The sequence below is a fragment of the Phoca vitulina genome, unplaced genomic scaffold (assembly GCF_004348235.1).
Source record: "Phoca vitulina isolate PV1807 unplaced genomic scaffold, GSC_HSeal_1.0 scaffold16, whole genome shotgun sequence".
NCBI classification, from domain to species: Eukaryota; Metazoa; Chordata; class Mammalia; order Carnivora; family Phocidae; genus Phoca; species Phoca vitulina.
The window spans coordinates 17531375-17545956 of NW_022589719.1; positions in this window are offsets into that span (position 1 = coordinate 17531375).

Here is a 14582-nt window from a genome sequence, read left to right on the forward strand (position 1 = left end):
TCCATGTATTTGAGTTCTTTCCAACTTTCCTCTTGTGATTGAGTTCTAGTTTCAAAGCATTGTGGTCTGAAAATAGGCAGGGAATGATCCCAATCTTTTGGTACCTGTTGAGACCTGATTTATTACCTAGGATGTGATTGATTCTGGAGAATGTTCCATGGGCACTAGAGAAGAATGTGTATTCCGTTGCTTTGGGATGGAATGTTCTGAATATGTCTGTGAAGTCCATTTGGTCCAGTGTGTCATTTAAAGTCTTTATTTCCTTGTTGATCTTTTGCTTAGATGATCTGTCCATTTCAGTGAGGGGGGTGTTAAAGTCCCCCACTATTATTGTATTGTTGTCGATGTGTTGCTTTGCTTTTGTTATTAATTGCCTTATATAATTGGCTGCTCCCATGTTAGGGGCATAGATATTTACAATTGTTAGATCTTCTTGTTGGATAGACCCTTTAAGTAGGTTATAATGTCCTTCCTCATCTCTTATTACAGTCTTTGGTTTAAAATCTAATTTGTTTGATATAAGGATTGCCACCCCAGCTTTCTTTTGGTGTCCATTAGCATGGTAAATGGTTTTCCACCCCCTCACTTTCAATCTGAGGGTGTCTTTGGGTCTAAAATGAGTCTCTTGCAGACAGCATATCGATGGGTCTTGTTTTTTAATCCAATCTGATAGTCTGTGTCTTTTGTTTGGGGCATTTAGCCCATTTACATTCAGGGTAACTATTGAAAGATATGAACTTAGTGCCATTGTATTGCCTCTAAGGTGACTGTTACTGTATATTGTCTGTGTTCCTTTCTGGTCTATGTTGCTTTTAGGCTCTCTTTGCTTAGAGGACCCCTTTCAATATTTCTTGTAGGGCTGGTTTTGTTAGAGTCACGTTTTACGTGAAAAAGATTTTATGGAAATCAATTATGTGATGTCATTTGCCCAATGCAATAAATCCTCATTGTGATTTCTATATTTGCAAATTCATCACTCACTAAGATTCACGTGGAACCCCACCCCCACCCCCAATGAACATGAGGTACTTTCAAGTCACTCGCAAGAATGCACAGAGTAAGGAAACTTTTGAGTTGTCCCTGAGTGGATGCATTTCCAGCTGAGGTCAAACAAGGCCACACTCTGCCCTCTTGTCTAAGCTCTCCTACTTAAACAAGTGTCCTTTTTGCAATTTATTTATTGCCACATGTTTGCTTGTTTGTGATTTCTCTTGGTAATTTTGTTGTTTAATGTGGTCCTCCTATGTCGTACTAAAGGGCTGGCTCGGTTCCTAAGCACAGAATGTCTGTGATGTGCCTTATAGACAAAATAAGTAGATCCATTTTGTTCAGGCATGAGTTATAGTACCTTGGCTCTGGGTTCAATGTTAATGAGTCAACTATATAGTAAATAAGGGTCTTTAAACAGAAACACATACAAAATAAGGTTACGTCTTAATTGGTTGATGAAAATGTGACCAGAGCCTCACAGGAACCTAAGGCCATATTTTCCCTAGCATAAATGATTCAGCATTCACTGATTCAGTGTTTGTGGTGACTTTTATAGATCACAACTACTACACACTTTTTAAATTGACTATATTGGTTTCATTTGCTGTGTGTTTCCGCATGGCATAGAATGACAGAGTAAGCAAATGGTGATTGGTAGAATGAACTTGCCATCATGAACTAAGATTTAAGTTTAATGTATATAATGGCAATCAGAGTAATAATAAAAGGAAATTTTGGGGAGATGGACTCAGAAGAACAAGGTGGAGTGTTGAGAGTGAGGAGTTCATTATCTTCCCCACTGATTGAGTTCCAGGTGAACTTTGTGTAGAACTCAATCATAGAGCCATGTTTTAAGTAACTATTTGCATGTCTGTTTCACTTAAGACACCATGGATTTCTTTTTTTTTTTTTTTTTAGGATTTTATTTATTTATTTGACAGAGAGCGACATGGTGAGGGAGGAAACACAAGCAGGGGGAGTGGGAGAGGGACAAGCAGGCTTCCTGCCGAGCAGGGAGCCCAATGCAGGGCTCGATCCCAGGACCCTGGGATCATGACCTGAACTGAAGGTAGACGCTTAAAGACTGAGCCATCCAAGTGCCCCAAGACCATGGATTTCTCAAGAGCAGAGACCATACCTGACTTAGGGAATCTGAATATATACAGAGCCACACCAAGACATAAGTGAAATCAGCATAATAATGACAGTCATCATCCATATTGCAATGGCTCTTCTACTGCTTGCTGAAATAATCCCTCCAGGATTTCCGAGACTCCTGGTGGATATTACACAAGAGCTAATTAACACTTCTGGCTCACTTGAGTTACCATGAGGCCTAATTTATTTATTGTTTGCTTGTGTGGCTTTGATCTTTTTTCCCTGTGTACCACACCATCTATTGACTCTGCTGAATTTTCAGACATCACTACAGATTCTTATTACATAACTGACACCAATGTTTCTCTGTCTGGGCAGTAGTTCCCCCACCCTGGGCACTGTTGGTGAATTGGCCCAAACCCTCTGCCACTCTCTACGTTGGACATTGTTGCTCTTTGTTCCATGTATTGCTCTCCAGCCAGACCCCACACCAATAGATAGCTTCTAGGTGTTAAGTTTGAGTGGTATTCTGTGGTGTTGAGAAAGTAGAATACGTCTCTGATTTTGCTTCTACATTTCATTAAAGGAGCAACATCGAATTGCTCCTTGAATACCAGTCTTATAAAGTTTTCAGAAAAAAAATTATTGCTTTTACTCATACTCCACTCTTGCTAGAACTCAGCAGAAGTCTATGGGCTGTTGATAGTGAAAGAAGTAATTACCTATGCTATACAAAAAAATTTTTTTTTCAACCCTGTATTATGACATCTTGTTCCGGGTCCAATATTATATGGGATTGCAGTTCAGAGTGTTGATTCTCAGCCTTATTGGCTGTATTTCAACACTGGCTCCACAACATAATTCTTGAGTGATCTTTGGCAAGTTACTCAATTTCCATGGGCCTCACACTCCATATAACTAAAATCAATATTATAATGGTACCACCAATGGTACCATTAAATTGGCTAGTGTGATTACATGAGCAGCATTTAAAATGGGCATTATGAAACACTCAATGGGTTTTAGTTATTATTTTTCCTTTAAGATATGTTCTCACCTCATACAAATTGATGTGAATTAGATTTGCTCCATCCGTTTGCCAGACATGACCAGATATGTCCTAATAGTAGGTTTGGACACACGTATCTCTAATCTTTCAGTACCTAGCAGCTAGCATGTATTAAGTGCTCAGGAGATTTTTGTTGAATACATGATAAGTACAGATAGAAGCACCAAAATGTGCAGAAAGAATATAGGTCATTAATAAATACACAGTAGTGATTTTAGTAGCAGAAAGACAGGAGAGATGTATCCTGTCTGGTAATAAGCAAGGTGCTTTGTTGGTGCTCAATAAACATTTCCTGGGGCACCTGGGTGGCTCAGTTGTTTAAGCATCTGCCTCTGGCTCAGGTCATGATTTCAGGGTCCTGGCATTGAGCCCAGTGTGGGGCTCCCAGCTCAGAGGGGAGTCTGCTTCTCCTTTTTCCTCTGCCGTTCCTCCCCCCCTCCCATTTAACTGTCCTCTGTAGTATGTTCCTTTTACTAATCCCATTTTGTGGGAAGAACTGAGGCAGAGAAAGTGTAAATAATCTGTCCAAAAAGGTACAGCTAAAATGAGGCAGTGTGCAGAATGACATGTTCACAATCTGAACATGAAAGCATGGTCTTAATTACATTCTTTCATTCTTTCTTTTTTAAAATATTACATTCTTAGCAAAAGGAAAATGTAAATGGACGGAGGAGAATTTAACAAGGGTGCAGATGCTCTTGTGTCAACGTGTCTGCATTTGCTACCAGAGGCCTTGTTAGCTAAATGATTATCGGCATCTGCATAACTTTCTGTGCCTCAGTTTCCTAACTTATCAAAAAGGGACAAACATGATATATACGTCGTAGGTTGTTACGAGGATTAAACGGGGAAAAAATGTACAGCACAAATTCAGTGCCTGGCACATAGGAAGTGCTTTACTAAATAGCTGCAACGATCATTATTTTCCTTGTGCTTGATTTTATTTTTACTTATATTTCTTATTTTAATAACTTATTTGCTTAAAGACAAAGTGAAAAGTTGAAATCGCATTTATGACCCATATTTATTTTAAATGTTACCCATTCAAATTAGTGCTAAAATAGTTTGATGGGTAAAAATATAAGCTTCAGTTCTTTGGAATGTGAACTTATCTGAAACTTTTCATTATCTAATTATTTTGGAGAAGGGGGGGCTCTATTCAACTCTAATAGACACAAGTGTAACAAGAGAAGAAATACAGACATACTGCTCAGGTACTGTTTGCTTTTGAAAGAGCTAGAAAAATAAAACAGATTCTTCCAAGAAACCTTTGTGTGAGAATAATAGCAAAGCCCTAAGATGTCTCTCGTTATGGTCATGAATGTTCCTACAATGCCACCTTGTATGCATAAAACACATTTTGTGAAACAGACTTAAAATATAAATAATATCTTTTCTTCTGTGAATTACACAGAACAAGAGAATGTTAATTATCTGTTGTGAAGTACTTTGATCATTTCTCTGTACATCATAGACAGCAGCGAAGATGCCAACCTGCAACAAATAATTCAAGATACTTTCTGGTTTTGAGCAGTAGGGCAATTGTTCCAAGATGTTCTGAATGTGGCCTGCAAAAATAATCAGTTCTTTCATGAAAGATCATAATTATTTCTGGGCCACTACTGGGAAATTGTACCATAATTAATATGTTTTGAAAATATAAGTTCACATATACTTACAGAGTTTTATATAAGTAGATGTTCCTATTTAAATTCTAAATTGAGAACTATTTTTTAAAAACTGCAAGTCCTTTTTAAGCCTGCAATTAAGAGTTCTCATTATACCTAATCATCAAGGTCTCCACAATCACAGTCTTCTAAAATTTGTATATAAATATATATGTTTTCTTAGCACTCTGTTCATATCATTAGTTGTCAGTTGTATTCACTACTTTTCTCCTATTCCCCTAAGAGCACCTCAGGGAAAGGAGCCTGTTTTTTAATTCTAAGACCTATTCCTTTGTTTGGCATTTGAGGTGTGCAATAGCTATTGAAATGAACTCAACAATGTTACAATTAGTTAATTTATGCACAATAGTAAAGTTATAAAAATTGAGGAAAATATAATTCTTTAAAATACTAAACATTTTTCATGATATTACTATATATATTTATATTTGTACTACATTTATATATATATTTAATCAATATATAGTTACTAAAATTAGGTATGTTCTGGAAGCTGATGTCATCCTATGTCTTGCTCAAGACACGGCTAATCTTTCATATTATTGATCTGATAGTTTTTTTAAAATGATTTTATTTATTTATTTATTTATTTATAAGAAAAAAAGAGAGAGAGTGAACGAGCACAAGCAGGGGGAGCTGCAGGCAGAGGGAGAAGCAGGCTCCCCACTGAACAAGGGAGCCCAATGTGGGGCAAGATCCCGGGACCCTGGGATCATGACCTGAATCAAAGGCAGACGCTTAACTGACTGAGCCCCCAGGCATCCCTGATCTGATAGTTTTAATGGTAAATATTCCAAAAACATTTTCCAAAATATTTTTATCTCTAAAGGTATGGACAGCCTCCCTGATGAGCAGGAGGAACTTTTGGATGAATAAATATATCAGCTAATTTAAAGTAGTGATAAGTGATACAAAAAAAGAACAAAACAAAGTAAGGAAATAGAGAGTGGTGGAATTGTAATGGGTTTTCTATTTTGTATAAGGTAGTCAAGGAAGGCCTCTGTGAGGAGGTGATATTTAAGTGGAGCCCTGAAGGAAGAGAAGAAAAGAAGGGAGTCAGGTGGGTAGGAAGAAGAACATTCTAGTGTAGGGAAATACAAGTGCAAGTCTCTGAGGCAGGAAAGAACTAGATGTGTTTTAAGGAATTGCAGGAAGGTCCATGTGATCCAAGCAGAGTAAGCATAGCTGAAGCAGGAGTGTATGATGGAAATTAAGTCAATGAGGCCTTGCAACCCAAATTAGGAAGTTGATTCTTTTCTAACAGTGATGCACAACCAGAAAATTTTGAATATCGGAGTGGTATGATCTTCTCTAAGGTTTTAAAAGATGACTCTGATGGCTACATAGAGGCTGGACCAGATTAGAAGTAAACAGACAATTAAGGTTGTCACTGAAGAAGGACCATGTCAGAAATGATGGCAGCTTGGACTGGGATGATAATGGCAACAATGAAGACAAGTGGTTGAATTCAATACATCCTTTGATTTTTCAAGTCATATGTACTGGGTTTCAGATGAGAATGAAAATAAAAAGAATCGAGGATGACTTCTAGTTTTGAACAACTGAGTAAGTGGTGAATGCTGAGATAGAGGAAAACAAGAGTTGGTTTATGCTAGAAAGTAGAGTTATGTGTTGGACATGTTAAGATCACTTAATAGAAATGTTTACAGATGCTTAGTTGTCAAGTTCTTAGTTGTAAGGTTCTATAGCATATCAGGCTATATGTTTGAGAATCAACTATAATAAAACTGGATAGAATCACACAGAAGGAAGATCTAAATACAGAAGGAAGGTGGTTGCAGAACTGAGCATGGGCTACTCTGGCATTTAGGAATAAGAAGAGAGACTCTAACAAAAAAGATGAAGAAAAAGTAGCAAAGGGTGGAGGAGAAAAACACATCTGAGAGACGCATATAGTAAGCCAAGTGAGAAAAAAAGAATTTTAAGAACAATGTCATCAAATTTATCAAATACTACTAAGAGATACAATAAGGACTAAGAATTGATCATTAAATTTTTCAAGTGGTTATTATTGGTGATCTTGACAATAGTGAGTGATAGTGGAAATATTCATTGAGCAGAACAAAATACAAGGTGATTAAATAGATATAGAAAATATTAAATATCCCATTCATAGGTTTTATATAAAGGAAAATATATAAATGAAACTATAGAGGAGAAATGTAGTCAATAAAGATGTTTTGTTGAATTTTGTTTTCTATGATTATGTGTTTTCTAAAATTGGCATTTGCTGAAAATTGGATTTCATCAGTACCATGAATACAGGATTTTCCTTCTGCTCTACATGTTAGCATCCTTAGAAATAGCTCACTCTATACTTTGTCACCGCCTGGCAATTTCTCTCAATATCACAACTTCTCTAACTCCTACATATATCTACCAAGAATTACCTTTCCCTTCCACCTCTGTGAAGCACACTTTCGTCATTCTCTACTAGGTCAAGATGCGCTTTTTTTTTTTTTTTTGGTAGGTTTTTTTTTTTCTGTTTTTATTACATATGGCATTTTATAATTAGCTACTTGCTGACATGTTCACAATATACAGATCGTAATACTATGAGCTTCAGGGTCAAATTTCTTGTGTTCAAGCTCTAGTTCTGATATTACCATTTGTGACATCTTTAGCAAGTGTCTTATCCCTTCTAAACCCCCTTTTTCACATATGCAAAATAAGAAAAAAATGATCATAAGCATATTCCAAACTTGTTTTGACAATTCCAAGACAAAGGCATTGGCACAATTTAAATTCCAATAAATGCTGACTTTGATTATTTTATATTTGTGCTCTATTATATTATTATGTAAACTTAGTTCCCCAAATCCCTGGATAATGCTTTTTATTCAACAAATGATAATTGAATTGAAATGATAATTAATTGAAAATTTGCCCTCATTTATTCAACAAGTATCATTTGAGTGTTTATATCTTCCACTCATTGTTCTAGACACTTGATGTAGGTCAATGAATAACAACAACATGACAAACAAACAAACAAACAAAAACCTGTGGCTTTGCTAGAGTATCAGCCACTTATTTATATAAAGAATGTAATCATTTATCTATAATTTCCAAACCCTAAATATCAAATACTGGAAAACTGATGCAAATCCTGATAAAACTAAAGTAAGCTTCTTTGTATAATTATTTATCCCACAATTGCAAGGTGCTAGAGTTGTATATAATGTGCAATATATAACCATATTACCTTAGAACGTTTAAGAAGTTTTGAATTCTAAATTATATCTGGCCCCAAGGATTGTAGTTAATGAATGTGGACTTGTAATATCTAGCCTTCACCTGAGTCCATTTATTAGCAGCTGTTGTTTTTAAAAAAATTTATTAGAATGTTCATTTAAAATTTTCCATTCTGTAGATACATAGCAAAGACTTTTGTGGCAAAAGAAGCATCTGTGTGAGCTTTACTTTTGACTTTTTTAAACTTAGAAATTATGGTTGATGCACAAAAAATATGGTATGTGTTTTAGATTTCAGAAAGCATTTATAAAAGATTTTTATTAGAACAAAAATCATAAGCCAGTTTTTTTCTGGACATTTGAGTAAGATTGTATACAACAATATTCCTTTATGGGTCCACTTTTTGGAAAATAAATGTTCTTAACACAAAATAAGCATTCTGGTGTAGAGTGGAATTGAAAAGGATTCCATACGGAAAAGATTTACTGTAGAAATTAGAGAACACCCAAAGTGACAATGGGCTGCTATCCTAACCCAGCCACAATTTTTATTCACATAACTCAAGTTGTGAAGAAGGTCTTACTTTTCCTTACAGCACTAAAAAAGAGTTTGCCACCTGCGTCTCACCACATATCTGTAAATAACAGATTGCACCAATTATGTTAGTGTTCTGTTGCTGTGCATTAAAATAAAATGCAGCAGTGGGAAAGATTTATAGGCAAATTCCTCCTTTAGAATTCTAAAGCTGATAAGCAGAGAGGTATGAATTATTTAACTGAATAGAAGCTTTATAAAAAGGCTTGTAATCAAGCTTTGCTTGCACAAAACAAGAAACCTGTGACTAATTTCAAATAATGTTTTTGCCTAACAAAATGGGACATTTAAAGGTCAACTTTATAATGAAAATCTGATTTCAAGGAAAGGAAACCCTTTCTTTAGTCTTATATTTCACTTAGAATAGACATTATATTGAATAAAATAAAGCACAGTGTCACTGCTAGAAGTTAAATGTTTCTGATGGTTTACAATGACTTTAAATATATGCTAGGTAGTAATTGAAAAAAAGCCTAAAGTTTAAAAATTCAAATTGTAAGTTAAGGTAGTCAAAGTTAGATAAATACCAGTTTTTATTTTAACTTTGATTTAAAAAATACAAACTTCCAGACAATTGTGCTCTTATCTTAGTATGATTACCCCCTCTTCTCTTCAACTTTCTCCTAGGGAAAATAAGTTGAGATAGTTAATTAATAATGGGGATAAAAAAAGGAACTCAGAGCAATCTGAGATTTCATAGCTTTGAGGACTACATTAGATATATTTATTAAGGAAAAACTTCCCTCTTTTTTTTTTATCAATGCTTCAACTTAATTCTCTTTTTAATTTAATATGTGGAACAGATAGATATTAATTATTTTTTAAAGAACTCACTTTAAAAAAAAATCTCCTCTTCCATTTCTGATTTCAGAAATGAAAGAGATGTTACAACTGATACAACATTCAAAAGATAATAGGGGGTCTTATATGCCAACAACTTGGACAATTGTACACACATAAATTGGACAACCTAGAAGAAATGAGTAAATTCCTAGAAACATACAGTCTCCCAAAACTGAATCATGATGAAATAGAAAATTTGAATAGACCAATTACTAGGAAAGAGATTGAATCAGTAATCAAAAACTTCCCAACAAACAAAAGTCCAGGACCAGATGGTTTCACTAGTGAATTATAACAAACATTCAAAGAAGAATTAAAATACCAGTCCTTCCCAAACTTTTCCAAAAAATAGAAGGAGAGGAACTCTTTCAAACTCATTTTTTGGGCCCAGCATTACTCCAAAACTAAAACCAGATGAGGATGCTACCAAAAAAGAGAATTACAGGCCAATATCACTAATGAACATAGATGCAAAAATGCTCAACAAAATATTAGCGAACTGAATTTGAAAGTACATTGAAAGGATCATACACCATGGTCAAATAGGATTTATTTCAAGGATGCAAGGGTGGTTCAACATCCATAAATCAGTCATTGTGATACATATTAATAAAATGAAAGATAAAAAGGATACGAGCATCCCAATAGATGCAGAAAAAGCATTTGATAAAATTCAACATCCATTTATGATAAAAAACTCTTAATAAAATGGGTATAAAGGGAATGTACCTACACATAATTGAGGCCATATATGACAAACCCACATCATATTCAACATCATACTCCTCAGTGAAAAGCTGAAAGCTTTTCCTCTAAGATCAGGAAAAAGACAAAGATACCATTCTCACCACTTTATTCAACCTAGTATTGGAAGTCTTAGCCAGAGCAATAAGGGATGAAAAATAAATAAATAATAGGCATCCAGAATGGAAAGGAAGACATAAAACTATCACTATTTGCAGAAAACCCTAAACACTCCATCAAAAAACTATTAGAACTAAGAAAGGAATTCAGTAAAGTTGCAGGATACAAAATCAACATGAAAAAAAAAATTGCATTTCTATACATTAGTAATAAACTATCAGAAAGAGAAATTAATAAAACAATCTCATTTATGATTGCATTGAAGAGAAAGAAAAGTCTAGGAATAAATTTAACTTATGAGATGAAAGACCTGTATATTGAAAACAGAAAGACATTAAAGAAAGACATTTAAGAAAAATAAATGGAAAGATATTCCATGCTCATGGATTGGAAAAATTAATATTGTTCAAGTGTTCATACTACATAGTTAATGCAATCCCTATCAAAATTCCAGTGGCATCTTTCATAGAAATAGAACATCCTAAAATTTGTATGGAACCATAAAAAAACAGAATAACCAAAGAAATCTTGAGAAAGAAGAACAAAGCTGGAGGCATCATGCTCCCTAATTTCAAAATACACTAAAAAGCTAGAGTAATTGAAAAAATAGGGTATTGGCATAAAAGCAGATACATAGATTAATGGAAAAGAATAGAAAGCCTGGAAATAAACCCATGCATGCATGGTTAATTAACTTATGACTAAGGAGCCAAGAACATACAATGGGGAAAGAAAGTCTTTTCAATAAATGGGAAATTAGACAGCCACATGCTAAAGAATGAAACTTGACCACTATTTTATAACATACAAAAAATTAACTCAAAATGGATTAAAAACTTGAACATAAGACCTTACACCATAAGACAGAAGTGAAACAGAGAAACAGAAGAAGAAAACAGAGGTGGTAAACTGTTTGAAATAGGTTTGGCAATGATTTTTTTTGTTTTTAATCTGACACCAAGAACAGAAGCAACAAAAGCAAAAATAAAAAATTAGGAATGCGTCAAACTAAAAATATTCTGTACAGCAAAGGAAATCAACAAAATGAAAACACAACTTACTGGGGCACACGGGTGGCTCAGATGGTTAAGCGTCTGCCTTCGGCTCAGGTCATGATCCTAGGGTCCTGGGATCGAGCCCCACATCGGGCTCCTGGCTCAGCAGGGAGCCTGCTTCTCCCTCTGCCTCTCTCCCTGCTCATGCTCTCTCTCTCTGTATCTCTGTGTCTCAAATGAATAAATAAAATCTTTAAAAAAAATTTAAAAAAAGAAAACACAACTTACTGAATGGGAGAAAATATTTACTAATCATATATCTGATAAAGGGCTAATAACTAAAATATATTTTAAAAAACTCATATAGCTCAGTGGCAAAAGAAAAAACAAAACATTCTGATTAAAAATTGAACAGAAGATCTAAACAGACATTTTTCCAAAGAAGACATACAGATAGCCAAAAGGTGCATGATAAGATGCTCAACATCATTAATTATCAGGAGAAGGCAAATCAAAACCATGATGAGATACCATCTCATACCTTTTAAAATGGCTATTAACAAAGAGACAAGAAATAACACATGTTGACAAGGGTGTGGAAAAAAAACAATCCTTCTGCACTATCGGGGGAAATGTAAATTGTTGCAACCACTATGGAAAACAGTATGGAGGTGCCTTGAAAAATTAAAAATAGAACTACTGTATGGTCCAGCGATTTCACTTCTAGGTATTTACCCAAAGAATACAAAAAGACTATAATTTGAAAAGATATATGCACCCATACATTTATTGCAGTATTATTTACAATAGCCAAGATATGAAAGCAACCTAAGTGTCCACTAATAAATGGATAAAGTAATATATATATATATATGTAACCTGTGTCCATTAATAAATGGATAAAGTAATATATATATATTTATATAGAGAGATATAAATTTTCTGTCTGAAGAATTCACTTTATATATATATATATATATATATATATATATATATATATATATATCTCTGTGTGTGTGTATGTGTATATACTCAATCATATATGTGCATACACACAGTGAAATATTACTCAGCCATAAAAAGAATGAAATCTTGCCATTTGCAACAACATGAATGGATCTAGAGGGTATAATGCTAAGGGAAATAAGTCAGTGAGAGAAAGACAAATACCATCTGATTTCACTCATATGTGGAACTTAAGAAACAAAATAGATGAACAAAGAAAAAGAGAGACAGGGCGCCTGGGTGGCTCAGTTGGTTAAGTGACTGCCTTCGGCTCAGGTCATGATCCTGGAGTCCCGGGATCGAGTCCCGCATCGGGCTCCCTGCTCGGCAGGGAGTCTGCTTCTCCCTCTGACCCTCCTCCCTCTCATGCTCTCTGTCTCTCATTCTCTCTCTCAAATAAATAAATAAAATCTTAAAAAAAAAAAAAAAAGAAAAAGAAAAAGAGAGACAAACCAAGAAAAAGCCTCTTAACTATAGAGAACAAACTGATGGTTACCAGAGGAGAGGTGGGTGGGGGGTTGGGTGAAATAGGTGAAGGAAAAAAAAAAAAAAAGAGTATACTTAACATGATGAGCACTGAGTAATGAATAGAATTGTTGAATCACTATATTGTACACCTGAAACTAGTACAACACTGTAGGTTAACTATACTGGAATTAACATAAAAATAAAAAATAAAAAAAAATAAATGTCTTTCTTCCACACAGAATATATTTGTTCTTTATCTTTAAATTTATGATAGAGTATTTTGGTTGTTTACGTTTGGTTGTTTAGGTTTACAATTAACATCTTTCTGTTTATTTTCTCACATATTCTATGTTCTTTCCTTTCCTTTTTCTACTAAAGTATCATAATTTTCTCATTTTTCTCAACCATTAGGTTGTTTGTTATAAAATATTTTCCTGTTTGTTTAATGGTAATCCTAAAAATGTACAATATGTGCTCTTGACTTACTATCTTCTTATATAAATGAGTACTGTTATCACTTTGCAATCTGTGTGTGTGTGTGTGAGAGAGAGAGAGAGAGAGAGAGAGAGAGAGAGCAAGCGCATGTGGAGGGGCAGAGGGAGAGGGAGAGAGAGAATCTTAAGCAGTCTCCATGTTCAGCACAGAGCCGAAGCAGGGCTCGATCCCATGACCCTGAGATCATGACCTGAGCCAAAATCAACAGTTGGATGCTTAAATGACTGAGCCACTCAGGGGCCCCAATTTTATAACATTTGAACACATACCTCTTTTTACTTCCTCCTGCCTTTGGTGTTACTATTTTCATGCATTTTATTTCTACATTTATTTTGAACTCCATAGTGCATTATGATTATTGTTTTCTACAGCCAATATTCATTTAGATTTACCATTAGTTACCCTTAGTTACCATTAAATTTACCATAGTTATCATTACTTTCTCTTCCTTTCTACATTTCCATGAGTCAATCTGGCATAATTTTTCTTATGTCTGAAGAATTCACATTAGTATTATTTTAGTATGGGATTGTTGGTGATGAATTTTATCTCTTCATTTTGTTGATTAGAAACATTTCTATTTGTCTTCACCTGTGAATAATATTTTCGCTTGGAATAGAATTCTAGGTAGGTAGTTATTTTACATCAGCTTTTCAACCGTGTAATTTTTCCCTTTTTGATAATTGGTAAGCTAACCACTATGCTGTTGCATTCAAAGATAATGCATCTCCCACCCCACACTATTGCTTTTAAAATATTCTTTTGGTCTTTTATTTTTAGTAGTTTTACTACAATGCACATGGGTTTGGTTTTCTTTGTATTTACCCTAAATGGAATTTGCTGTGCTGCTTGACTATGTGGCTTGTGGCTTCATGTCTTTCATCAATGGAAAAAAAAAAAAAAATTGTAGCCATTATCTTTTTGAACATCAGTTCCTCTTCTGGTAATTCTTTTGCTAAGTTACATATTTTTACAATTTCTTATATGTCTCTTGCACTTCTGTCTGAATCTTTCTCTTTCTTTCATTTTTTGTTTTGTTTTGTTTTCTTTCTCTGTGTTTCAGTCTGGATAATTTCTTTCTTTCTTTTTTTTTTTTAAAGATTTTTATTTATTTATTTATTTGACAGAGAGAGACTGTGAGAGAGGGAACACAAGCAGGGGGAGTGGGAGAGGGAGAAGCAGGCTTCCCGCGGAGCAAGGAGCCCGATGCGGGGCTCGATCCCAGGACCCTGGGACCATGACCTGAGCTGAAGGCAG